Source organism: Anabrus simplex, chromosome 5 (assembly GCF_040414725.1).
Source record: "Anabrus simplex isolate iqAnaSimp1 chromosome 5, ASM4041472v1, whole genome shotgun sequence".
NCBI classification, from domain to species: domain Eukaryota; kingdom Metazoa; phylum Arthropoda; class Insecta; order Orthoptera; family Tettigoniidae; genus Anabrus; species Anabrus simplex.
In genome coordinates, this window is record NC_090269.1 from 19173408 (window position 1) to 19186946 (window position 13539).

At 39.0% G+C, this 13539-nt stretch overlaps 1 protein-coding gene across 1 annotated transcript in view; it reads right to left on the reverse strand.

Annotated features, from left to right (window-relative positions):
- The window catches only part of Taf1 (TATA-box binding protein associated factor 1), a 320423-nt gene extending 307273 nt beyond the window's left edge, over positions 1-13150 (reverse strand). Inside the window, exon 1 of the mRNA XM_067146785.2 lies at positions 12886-13150. The gene's annotated coding sequence lies outside the window, so the exon portion shown is untranslated. The remainder of the gene's footprint in view (positions 1-12885) is intronic.
- Positions 13151-13539: the final 389 nt, after the last annotated feature.

The following is a 13539-nucleotide window of genomic DNA, read 5'->3' on the forward strand; positions in this document are numbered from 1 at the left end:
TGTCGTTTCGTCTCGTTCCTTGTCTGGGCGAAATGTGTAACTTCGACCTTTATTTTCGTGTGCCCTTGGAAATTGCCCTTGGTAGAAATTGGAACGAATTGTGGTAAAGTTAAAAGGCAACCGGCCTAAAGGTCATTGAACTACGGATTGTTTACTAAACATGGTATTTGTTTTTCTCTTAATCGCGTGATCGATCACATTTAAATCAATATTTTAATTATCTTATTTGAGGTATGGAGGTCACTGTTGTTTTTTGTTGTTGATATTTACGGATTAGTTCCTTTATTATTTGTTAAATGAAGTCTACATTTTCTTATTTAAAGCTGCCTTGTTGGCTATTTATTTACTAATCATATTAATTTCTTGCAAGTTAATCCAATTACTGTTAATCGAGTATTTACATTCTTTTAAACAACCTGGTTCAAGTTATTATCTGACTTTAATCTACTTTTAATGATGAACCTAGGTGCACTCCAGATATCATCTTTTTGAATTGTTACCTCTCATTTAAATGTCTATTAAAGTTTTCTTTCATATCACTTAAAAGTTGGTTTTCATTTACCACATTTGGTGCAGCGCTGCAACTATTTCTTGGTTTGGGTGTCCACGGGCCTTAAGCCGCTTTTCCTCCACGTTTTGGGTAAGTGTCTCTATTTTCTTCCTTTTGGGTAATTTTAATATCATGTTGTTTGCTCGTGTTGTTTCTATCCTTGAATTTTTTTTATGTACTGTGACTTGTTGTTTCACTTTCCCCCTTGTTCTCTCTTGTGTTCGCTTAATCTACCCATTTGGGGCTGACACAATAGCAACCTTCACACCAGGCTCTCTCTCTCTCTCTCTTTTTCCTTTTTTTTCCTCAGCTGGTGGGTAAGGTTATTAACCTCATCACCGCTAGGATGTTACCGGGGTCCTAGAGGGTGGTGCCGGTTAGAACCGAATGTACATTTAAATATTGAAAATGTCATATATCATTTATATTGTCATTTATAAGTCATAAGTTTTCAAATATCAAAAACATTCTAAATGAACTAAAAGCTAAACAACTAATTAATGAAAAAATGTGAAGTGAAATAAACAAATTTGTGTAATTCCAATAACTGCACATGCGGCCATTGTTTTTCATTAGCAAGTTGTAATAGTTAACTTTCAACACATTGGAATAATACAAATTAGTATGATCCCTAGAAATTTTCACCAGCCGGGTGGTAGGAAAAAGTAGCCGGGCAGGGATTAATACTACGTAAAAAATGAGTACGATAAAATGTCAATTTATTCCCCTCAGGGCATTAACAATATCAGACAGGTAAACATTAACCGCAAAATTGAATTATTTTAGTGTTATTATCATGAACAAGACATAACAGAGTAATATGAACTTCTAGTGTTCTACTGCTTGTTCATAACCATGTAACACCAGGAACCATTCGGCTTCTGTGCAGTGCTCTACGGGTTTGCGACGTCATGCGGAATCTAATGCTCGCATATGATTCCATGCTAGTACAGACACCGCTCACGCACGACACTACATGACAGTCAAGCCAAACATGTAAACTCCGATGTAATACACACAAATATGCTGACAATAATGAAGATTTATCATTTAAACAAACATCTTTACAGTATTTATGTTTCAATTCAGAGCCCCCAATGACTCAAATATGTATTAATACTGTATTATGTCATTTGCACATATCTAGGTTATGTTAGCCAGGCCATGCGCCCATTAAAAAGGTCCTACGGAGAACACTGCAAATGCATGACAATTTTTTTTTTTTTTTACAAAAAATTGTTCAACACTGATGTGCTCTAAAAATATTAAATTGTCTGGTAGTCCTGTACACTGTGCCTGTCCAACACACCATCATCTCATACTATGCCCATATACCATAAGCACATATGACCCTTGTATGGTAACACCATACAAATGTGGGGGGAAAAAAGCAGTTGCCGTGACTTAATCCCCAGCCCTTGCATTTTGCTACTGTCAATTCGACCCCAACCATGTAGGCAGACATAATTTAGGAAATGTTTCTTCGAAGGGAATACTTATTACTGTGTTTAATGTTCTCAAGATGGCTTTTTTTTTTTGTAAAATCTTGCAGTATAGTATACTCTGAGAACTGCATAGGGCTGTTCATAATGGTCCACGCTAGAAAAACAGGTTTTGAAGACCTCAAATCAGCAATCCCCACAAAAGTAAAGAAGTGGAACATGCACTGAAGGAGCTGAAAATCAGAAAGCAAGAGTCTTTGATGGAATCACTGTTAAACTCCTAAAGAACATGGGCTAGTTGGGTGTTCACATACTCCCCAACATGAGCTAGAAGATTTGGACATCTGTGAACTGGCTGAAGCTGTGATACCATTGTTCAAGTATGGCTCCCTACTCGACTTCAGGAACTGTCGCACAATAGTCCTCGTGTCCTCTGCCAGCAAAGTGATGTTCACGATACTGAATGACAGGCTAAAGACCTCCCTCCCACAAATACTGGATGAGCAGATGCAGTTTGTTCCTAGCAAAGGAAATTGTGTACAGGTCGTGAAGATTTGGCAACTCATCCAGAAGATTAGGGAGTTCATGATGTTCATGTGCTGTCTGAAAAGAAACTTTGCTGAATTTATTTCTCCTAGAACTCTAATAACTTTGTTTTGCACTCTAATCAGGCCATCGTTAGAATACCGCTGCGAGGTGTGGCTACCTTATCAGCTGTATTTAATACAAAACTTGGAAAGAGTCCAAATAAGGTTCATGAAGTGAATCAGCTACAAGGGTTTGGGTATTTCTCTTCGTCCAATTACAAGTCTTTTTTGCGAGACTATGAACATGAGGACATTGCACTCATGCCACAGATGTGCCAAAGCCCTCTTTCTTTATAAGTGTCTGACGAACAGAGTGGATTGCTCAACATTATTGGAGCTGATTCCATTACATGTTCCTCGTCCCAATACTAGGCAAAGGTATATTTTTCATCTGCCTAAAGTGAGAACTGTGGCATGGGCTAACTCATGGCTTGTGAGGGCACAAACATCACTGAATGAGGTGGGTGAATCAGTGGACCTTTTTCACTCACCCCTGTCTAAAATCAGACTTGCCCTAATGACTTCATTAATGTACGGCCCTATCTGTAAAATATGTACTCGTAAATATGAAAATGTTACTAGATGTAGTTTAATAATGTCAATTATTTAAGGAGATTTGTTTTATTTGTTTATTTATTTATTTATTTAAGGTGTTGTAAATATGCATATATAAAAGGTCTCTAGATTTAGGTTGAACGTGGTTATTATTTTAGGAAATTAGTGTTATTTATTTAAGGTGTATTTGTTGTATATTATGTTTTATTGAATCATCTTTAATTGGGAACATAAGCTGTTGATGATAAATAAATCTATCTATCTGTCTGCTCAAGGCTTTACGTCCCCATCCGATGGACGAATCACCATCAACAGCGTCATATGCCCTCACTCCATATGAGCACTGCGGAGAGGTTTGGAATTTAATCCAGGCTTTTGGCACGCAATCTAGTGATTAGAAATTGTATACCACCACCTCGCCTACCCTGCCGGCCAACATTCTAATGGTGAAATTGATGTAAACCGCCATATTGGACAGGGTAGAGCGTTTCTGTACAAAACCGCGCTGTGCTAGATCAATATACTGTGAAACTGAACAGTACAATCTCTTATACACGATCTTCTTTGCCACCTTTAAAATCAGGGACAATAACACAACAGGCCTATAGTTATCAAACACAGTCTCCTTTCTTGAACACTGGTATGACATAACCTTTCTTCCACTCACACGGAAAATACCCCGACGAGAACGACATGACATGACCCCTTGGTGCTATTCGAGAGGAGTAAGCTATGTGCCGGCAACAGGTTTCACCCTCTCCCTTCCTACTATCATATATCACGTCATTCATTTCATCTCATTAACTCCTCTAATGAAGTTGATATCAGGAAGAGCATCCAGTCATAAAAACCTGCCACGACAGATTCATCTCACCTCATACCCGACCCCGTAGAGCAACGGGCCAAGGATTGGACAAACAATGTGCATAGATGAAACATTTCATTAATCACCACTACAAAACTTTACAAGCAATTCCATACAGTGCCTGAAACTTAACACATATTACCTATCACACTAATGCTCTCGGCATAAATGTTAATCCGTGATAAACTCACTGATCGAACAGATCCTCGAGGAACACTTCTGAATAAGGTATCTTTCTCATACTTGGTCACATACCCTACATACACAGTTTATGTTTGGTTCATGGAATACTTTATTCCCACACATCTTGAAGTGGAAACTGTGAACAGCCAACCTTGTGACTGTATGTCTCAGTTGGTAGCCCATTTACTTCCATATCTCCATCGAGTAGAAGTCATCCCAAATGTCCCTATTTTTTCTTCTTTTAGCTTAGGCATAAGTTTATCGTAAGCAGCACCTGCTGGTAAAACAAGATTATATCTCAGGTCTTTGATCAGGAAAGTTCCCCCTCGCAAGCTCGTAAACAAGTCATCTTGATACACTCAGGATTCGCTTTAGATATCTAAATTTTATCTTTTCCAGATCTTCAAATTGTTTTACACTCAGAAATTCTCCAATAACCTCAAGCCTGTACATTAATACCGGTAACACTTTTACTCAAAATAGCATCATGGTTGTCTCTACGGCTATTTGTGAGATGTTCTCAATGCTACGACCATTCTAGCTCTTAGATGAATTCTGAAACTGCTGCACATAAGGTCGCACCAAAGTATCTGAAAATGCTAACTCTGCGGACGCGGACATTATTACATGACACGTGTTCTCTTAATTTTGTTTAACCCCCTTTTCTAAATACAACTAGTTCTGTCTTCTGATTCATTTTCATTTCATTCCTGCTTGCCCAATCCACCAGCAAGTTCATCGCATGTTGCAGTTCTGTAATGTTTTCAGCCGCAATTGCCATGTCATTAGCATACAAGTACATTTTTATGTTGATCTTTTCCTTTATCTCTGATGCTACATCTGAGGTGAAACTGTTAAATAATATAGGGCTTAAAGAACTTCTACTGTCTATGACATCCAGCTTGACGTCCCCTTTACATAATTTTCTGCCAGCAGATTTGATATGAGTGTTGTGACTTTAGATGTTCCAATTAGCTTCTCCAACTTATCCATGAGAAGTCTTCTGTTCACCAGATCAAATGCCTTGGAATAGTCGACGAATGCCATAAATAATTTGCCTCTTGATATTTCTAGGGTGACATGAATATGACTTAGTAAATTCTCCAGAGCCACCATTGTAGATCTTTTCTGTCTGAACTCAAATTTTTCTTCTGGTAACAGTGGATCCAATTCATTCACCACTCTCTTTGTTAGAATCCTTGTTAGGAGTTTCAATCCAGTTTGTCCCATCGTGATTCCTCTGTATGCATTCGGGTCACCTGCGTCTCCTTTTCAATTATACAGCATTCTGATTGTTGCCTTCCTCCAGTCTGATGGAACGCTGCCAGTTTCAAAACATTTGGTTAGTACAATAATCCACACCAGTAAAATTTCCTTCATGGTCTCTTTTAGATGCCCATTTCTGACTCCATTTGGTCCTGGTGCTCTACGATTTCTTCCTTCGTTGATTGCTTGTACAATTTTATCTTCCGTTATGACTTCTGATTGTTCTCTGCGTTCTGGGTACCTGAATGGTGGTCTAGTGTTCCTTGAAGCAATTATTTTGGTTAGATGTGTTTTCCATGTTCCCATGTCAGTTTGACTGTATTCTGCTCATTTTTTTACAAGTCGCTTTATGTCTCACCGACACAGATAGTTCTTATGGCGACAACAGGACAGGAAAGGGCTAGGAGTGGGAAGGAAGCATTCATGGCCTTAATTAAGGTACAGCCCCGGCATTTGCCTGGTGTGAAAATGGGAAACGATGGAAAACCATCTTCAGAGCTGCCAACAGTGGGGTTTGAATCCACTATCTCCCAAATACTGCATACTGGCTGCACTTAAACGACTGCAGCTATCGAACTCGATGTATTCTGCTCATTTTTTGTCATAGAACCTTGTATGGGTTGTTTGTTCCGGCCCTCTTGAACCCAACAAAGTTAGAGTTACAGTTATCTGCAGAAAACGTGAAAATCTTGTCAACTAAATGATATTTTTTTAAAGCTGTCCAGAACATACGTAGCTAATAAATCTGCTGTTTCTCCACCAATGTTCTGAAAACAGATTACTCGGCACTGAACACGTTTCGTAGGAATGAAATACCTAACTAGAATCAGCGTTAATTTTAAGCTTTTGTGATTTGATGCATCAACCATCACAGACACATACTTAGCATGTTTCAGTTCTGCTTGCACTTTGTCCTGGAACACAATAATTTCTTCTCAAATAGTTCTTGGATGATAAGAGCTGTGCAGTCCATTGAACGGAAATAATGGTTGTGTTTTGCAGTATGAAATGCAAACAGCCCTTCTTCTGCAGTGATACATTGATCTTCCTGTGTTTGTAGTCTAATTGTACTTAGGAAGTTATGCTATTGAAAGTTCTTGCAGAAACTGCCAACATATGCTTATTTTTCTTAATGTGCTATGTAATATTGGCATGTCCTCCATATTCAACGGAAAAAGCTGAACAACATAAAGTACATTTCACCTAAAGTACATTCCGTCCTTCAAGAAAGGAAATTCATCTTTCAGGGTTTTGGAGAAAGTACACTTTATTTTCCCCATATTAACACGCACATATATCTCGAACAACAAACAATGGAGTGCAATGGAGCAAGCTCACCACGCCAAGCATTAAAGCTGCTCCCTGACAGGAACTATCTGAATGTGAGAGCTGTCAGAAACCAGAGATCATCATTTTTTTTATATCCAAAATTGCGTTCCCTTAAAACATTCAAGTCATGTCAAAACTAAGGAAGTATAAAAATGAATCAGATCAAAATGACACAAAAACAAATTCAAATGCAAAACAAAGGGAGTGCAAAAAGATCAGTTTACTGCCACGTATGGAAAAAGAGGACATTTGGCATCACGTTAAAAATCTGAATGAGACAACACAATGAAAAAAAGGGACAGTCCCATTAAAAATTGGACATCGGGTCACCCAATGTTAGCTAGCATGTCGTCCAGCTTTGCAGTTATTTTCTCTAGATTGGATGGTTTACATTCTGCACATGATCATATTAGCTTGCGGTGTCTTTGTATGATAATATCCCATTCACCTTTTGACATGCTGCTACAAACCATGTGTTGCCATTTGTCGCAAGCTTCACATTGTACTGCACTCTCGTTACCTCCAAATGCCTTGCTACAGTTATCACACTGATGGCGCTCGTCTTGTTCACTGTTTGCTGCCATTTCATAGATGTGTGCTTGTTGTTTGGCCGTTGTTATTGGAGCCTTTCCTGTTAACTTACTTTTTGCTATCAATTTCGACACTATACGTATGTCTGTATATAAGCCGCAGGAATTTCGTATTTCCTGAAAATGACAAATACTATGTGCATACTGTTTGGCACCAAGGAGTAATATATTTATGCTGTAAGGTTTTGCTGATACCCAGAATTATAATGATTCATAACCCGCGATTAGAAGACTGATGTTTTAATATTAATACTTTCTACATTCTACCAGAATGTAAGGAACCTGGTGCGGAACAGAGAAGTTCCTATGAAATGTAAATAGGAAATGTACAAGATGTAGGCTATAAGGACAGATTGGAAAGTAACGCACAATTTTTTTTCCCCAAAAAAAAGCTTAATATGTACCAAAACCAAACAAATCACAAATGAATTTACATTTCTGACCTACTTTTCTACATAGTCACCATCGTGGTACCATTTCAATATGCCCAGTTCATAGAAGTCCGTTTGGTTGGAGTAGGTCTATAGCCATCTGCGGACTGCTGATTTCACTTCCACATCTGTCGCAAAGTGTTGGCCGGCCAGGAATTTCTTCATGGGGCCAAACAGATGAAAGTCTGGAGGTACCAGGTCCGGACTGTATGGTGGATGCTGGAGCACCTCCCAGCCAAATTTGGCAAGTTTCTCACGAACAGGAGCAGCAACATGGGGACGGGCATTGTCATGAAGAAGTTTGCCACCGCCAGCATTAATGTTGTGGCATTTGTTACGAAGGGCAAGAAGCAACTCGAGCAAAGTTTTAATGTAGGCTGCAGCATTCACAGTAGACCCGTGTTCAGCAAAGTCCACCAATAACACACCAAACATGTCCCAAAACACTGTCACAAGCACTTTCCTAGCAGAGTGAGTCACTTGGAATTTTTTCGTATTATGGAACCAGCATGTTTCCACTCCATAGTGGCCTGTTCGGTTTCAGGCATGTAGTGGTACGCCCATGACTCATCACCAGCGACAATTCCTTTCAGAAAGTCATGTCCTCCTGCGGCATAATGCGTTAAGTGATCCATGCTTGTCATCATTCACTAGCCCCTGTGGTTGTCTGTCAGGTTCTTAAGCACCCAGCGAGCACTAACTTTACAGAGTTTCAATGTCACATGAACAATATTGTACACTGCTCCATAGGCAATGTTGAATGTCTGCGATAAGGTTCACAGGTGCACACGCCAGACGTTCAAAATTGCTGCCTCAATGGCGCAGGCATTCTGCGGAGCTGAAGCCGTTACCGGCCGCCCGGAGCACAGCAAATCACTAACGTTCACACGGCCCTTTTGGAAGAATGCACACCACCTGGAGACATTGTTACAGTCCAGACAGTCGTCCCCATACACGCCATGCATGTCTCTGTGAATTTCTGTGAATGCCCTTTGGCCCACAAATATCGAACTACATTTCGCTGCTCTTCACACGTGTACTCATGTCTTGTAAATTTAGTGTTATTCTTTAAGTGTATTTTTAAAATGTTGTGTACACATTTTTAACAACACTTGCCGATTTTGAATTGTATGTCTGAGGATAACCTCAAGAGAAGATCAAAACCCGTACCATAAATACAAAATGTTGTACCGGTAACTTATAATCATTTCATTTTAGTATTGTACTGAATGGTGGGTGACTTCCCTTTTATTTTCCTAGTGTGAGTCTCAATCAAGTTGCTGGTTATTCCCTGTACTGTGTCTGGGTAAGTGGATGATGCAATAGCTACCTCACCCATATATCTTGCCCAGTGATGTCATGGTCACAGCTAGTTTGCTAAAACAATTGTAGGGCCAATTTCTTTTACCACTACCATTAAATTTCACCGATATACAGAACTGATACGTACCGATCGTAATTAGATTAATTAAGTGCACGTGGTTTATGGGACAGAAAGATTATAGTAATGCAGGTTTATGGCCAGCTCACTCTTCCTTTTTAATGCCTTATGATTTCTATTTATGGAGTAATTTGAAAGACAGACTGTAGGGAAGTAATCACCGCACAACACAAGAACTGAAAAATGCAATTCGCACTGAAATTTTGAACATTCATGAGGCTGAAAAGCTCTAGTAAACTGGAATATCACATGCTACAATGCTCGTCAACAGACTGAAGGAAAGCATAGTCAGCACTTTACTGTAATGCAGTAGGTTTCACTGTTTTTCTATCTATTGCACTGGCTACAAGTATAAAGGAATGGAGTGACAGCGACCATGTTCTCGTTTACCGACATGCCGCACACGGGAAGGATAGCAACTCTTACGGAATTTATACTTTACATTAGCTTCTATTATCAATAATAAAGAAGTACAGAAAACCTATACTATTCATCTAAGTAAAATTGATTTTTGGAGCGTGAATTTCTGTCTCTGCTGACATGCTTTATGAGACTTTATAAAAGAACTATTGAAATATTTCTACAGTATGCATGCAAGGTCATTTTACATCATCATCATCAACTAGGCCCTAACTATATTCTCATTCGCTCAGCTACATTCAGTAATTATCACTACCATTAGATTTATGACAAAATTAGTTATCGCCATTAAATTGAAGATAAATTAACTGATCATTCTCCCAAGGTTCACTGAAATAATCTGTCCGGTCCAACCCAAAAAGTTAGTTCCCTTGTTATGAAACATTATAGCGATGATAAACATTAATGGGCAAATGTAATGTGGAATATTAGTACCATGAATCACCATTTGCAGCTGACATCTAGGCGTGCTTTCACTGTCGTTTGTTTCTTTCTCACAGACGTGAGTACACGGTGGACAATGCTGCCAACTTGTGAACTTGAAACTAGGGAGATGATGACTGGATAAGTCCCAGCTCTTCAGCCTCATGAAACTTCAAAATTTCAGTGCAAATTGCATTTTTCAGTTCTTCAGTTCTTGTGTTGTGAAGTGACTACTTCTCTATACTCTGTCTTTCAAATTACCCTGTTGTTGTTTGAGTCATCAGTCCATAGACTGGTTTGATGCAGCCATCCATGCCACCCTATCCTGTGCTTTTTCATTTCTACGTAACTATTTCATCCTACATCTGCTCTAATCTGCTTGTCATATTCATACCTTGGTCTACCCCTACCATTCTTACCAACAACACTTCCTTCAAAAACCAGCTGAACAAGTCCTGGGTGTCTTAAGATGTGTCCTATCATTCTATCTCTTCTTCTCGTCAAATTTAGCCAAATTGATCTCCTCTCGCCAATTTGATTCAGTATCTCTTCATTTGTGATCCGATCTATCCATCTCACCTTCAGCATCCTTCTGTAACACCACATTTCAAAAGCTTCTATTCTCTTTCTTTCTGAGCTAGTTATCGTCCATGTTTCACTTCTATACAATGCCACGCTCCACACAAAAGTCTTCAAAAACATCTTTCTAATTCCAATATCAATGTTTGAAGTGAGCAAATTTCTTTTCTTAAGAAAGCTATTCCTTGCTTGTGCTAATCTGTATTTTATGTCCTCCTTACTTCTGCCATCGTTAGTTATTTTACTACCCAAGTAACAATATTCATTTACTTCCTTTAAGACTTCATTTCCTAATTTAATATTTCCTGCATCACCTGCCTTTGTTCGACTGCACTCCAATACTTTCGTTTTGGACTTACTTATTTTCATCTTGTACTCCTTACCCAAGACTTCGTCCATAACATTCAGCAGCTTCTCAAGACCTTCTGCAGTCTCAGATAAAATAACAATATCACCCTATAAATAGAAATCATAAGGCATTATAAAGGCAGAGCATGCTGGCCATAATTGTTCTATCCTATAAACCATGTGCACTTTATTCATCAAATTGCGATCAGTATCAGTTCTGTACATTGGTGAAATTTAATGGTGGTGGTAAAAGAAATTGGCCCTACAGTTGTTTTAGCAGTAATACTACACCACCAAAGTCGTCTTTTGAGGTCATGAAGTGGCGTTTCATGAATTATTCTTGGATTCTCACATGACCAATATCAGTTATGACCTTTTATCTTGCCGTGCAGACAGGATGCGCTGTGCCCAAAGAAAAAGGCCTCTCGTAATAAGGATTGTTCTCATGACAGAGATTAGCCTGGCTGTGCAAAGATAGATTACAGCTAATAAATTCCCTTTATCCTTGCTGCGCAGACAGTATGCGCTGTGGCCATAGAGAATAGCCTCTTGAGGGGAGTACACAGAACAGAGACTGGCCTGGATGTGCAAAGATAGATTACAGCCAATAAATGACCTAACTTCTTGCTGTGCTGGTAGTAAGTGTCGTGGCCATAGAAAAAAGCCTCTTCAAGGGAATGTGGCCCCAAAGGGGCCACTGTTCTCATGACAGAGATTGGCCTGGATGTGCAAAGATAGGCTGCGAAGCACTACATTGTTTCCTTTAGAGGTTGCATTTAGCTGTGTTTTTATAGTGACCGAATGACTGCTGGAATGACGCTATCGCTGATTATATCTCAGCCAATGGAAATGCTAGTGCATTCCTGATTAATGGAGAACAGCGCGTGTCACAGTTAATTAGGTTATAAAAGTAAATGTACTTCTAGGGGCTGGCGGTTGGATCCCTGGTTCTCATAGTAAACACATCTCTCCTCTACAAGTATTCCATGGAAAATTTGCATCATTTCAACTCCATTAGAATACTATAGAAATTCCGTAGTACATACTGAACTACCCACAGAATTTATTCACATGTTAGTAAATCTATAGGTACTAATGTTAGGTTGAAGAATTCAAGCAACTTCAAAATGCCACTAGACTGAGTCTATACAGAACCCTTCATCTTGGACTTAGAAAGCCTACCATCTGAGCCACTCAGACTAATAGCATTATAGTAACATGAACACCAAGAATTCCTGAACCACTGAAACAGAGGGATAGGCCTATACCTCTTTCTGAAAATATTGTAAAATACTAAACAAAACGAATTGTTTCTTAATGTTATTATTATTATTATTATTATTATTATTACTATTATTAACATTACTCGGACAATAAAGATGTCAACTAAAGAAAATTTTTAAAAAGGCTATTACGGTTGGGGAAGTAAAGGACTTAGGGGCCTACTGGATCTCGCAAACCCTGTACAACAAGCGCTAGAAGAAAATAGTTGACCAAGGGGGGTGGGCAGGAAAAAGGAAAGAAAATAGCCTGCAGAGAAAAGAGGAAACAATGAGAGACAGTAGGTCTTATAGATACATAACATTAATTGACCAACGTAATGAATAAATCTCACTCAACTCCCCGCAAGATCGAAGCCCTATACTTTCGAGCAGCGGTGCACTAACAGATTTGGCGTCAAATGAGAAGACTATAAACACCCAACAACATAATTTGATAAGCCTTTCTTCAGCAATGATACAGAAAGCAGTACACTATTACTTGGTACCGACAGTAGCTGGGAAAAATATGTCTTTCAAAACAATATCACGACAAAATTGGAAGGTACGGCAAAATTAGTGAGGTTAAGTAGCATACGCAATATCGAAAAACTTACAAAATCTCAGACGGATAACACAAATCATTTCTAGTTCCACACATAAAAAAGTGCAGTAAACATTTGTGTTACAGTCCAGAACAATAAATGTTTAAGCCATCAGCTTCCCACCGTCATCATCACAAATACTTAAACGAAGCACCGAACACACTATTGACAAACAAATAAACAAAACATGACGTTTTGACATTACACAGAAACGTATACGAGTCCAGCACTCGGCCAACTGGATTCCTCGCTGCACGTGCACACCTTGTAAGCAAAGACAATGCTTGTAATGAGGGGTAAGAAGAATTGTTTTCAGGGCCATTTGAGCACGAACGGTGTGTATCTCATGTGCCATCTATTAACATTAAACTAAACTATAAGAATGGCGGTAATAGCCGGCGATTTGAATTTCTATCGCATACTACTTCCTAGCGAATTCGGATTTTTACCGCGTTCTCCTTCCTAGCGTTTGGCGGCAAGGGTCGATGATTTTAATTTTTAGAGCGACGTACTTCGTAGCGTCTTTGTCTTGGATTATGGATGAAATTCTCGATTTACAGTTATTATTCTGGGCTTTTCTATTATTACGTATAACTCTGCTTGGTTTTTGGTACATCGTCTTGGATTCTGGATGAAGTTTGCACGATTTACTGTTATCTTGTCTTT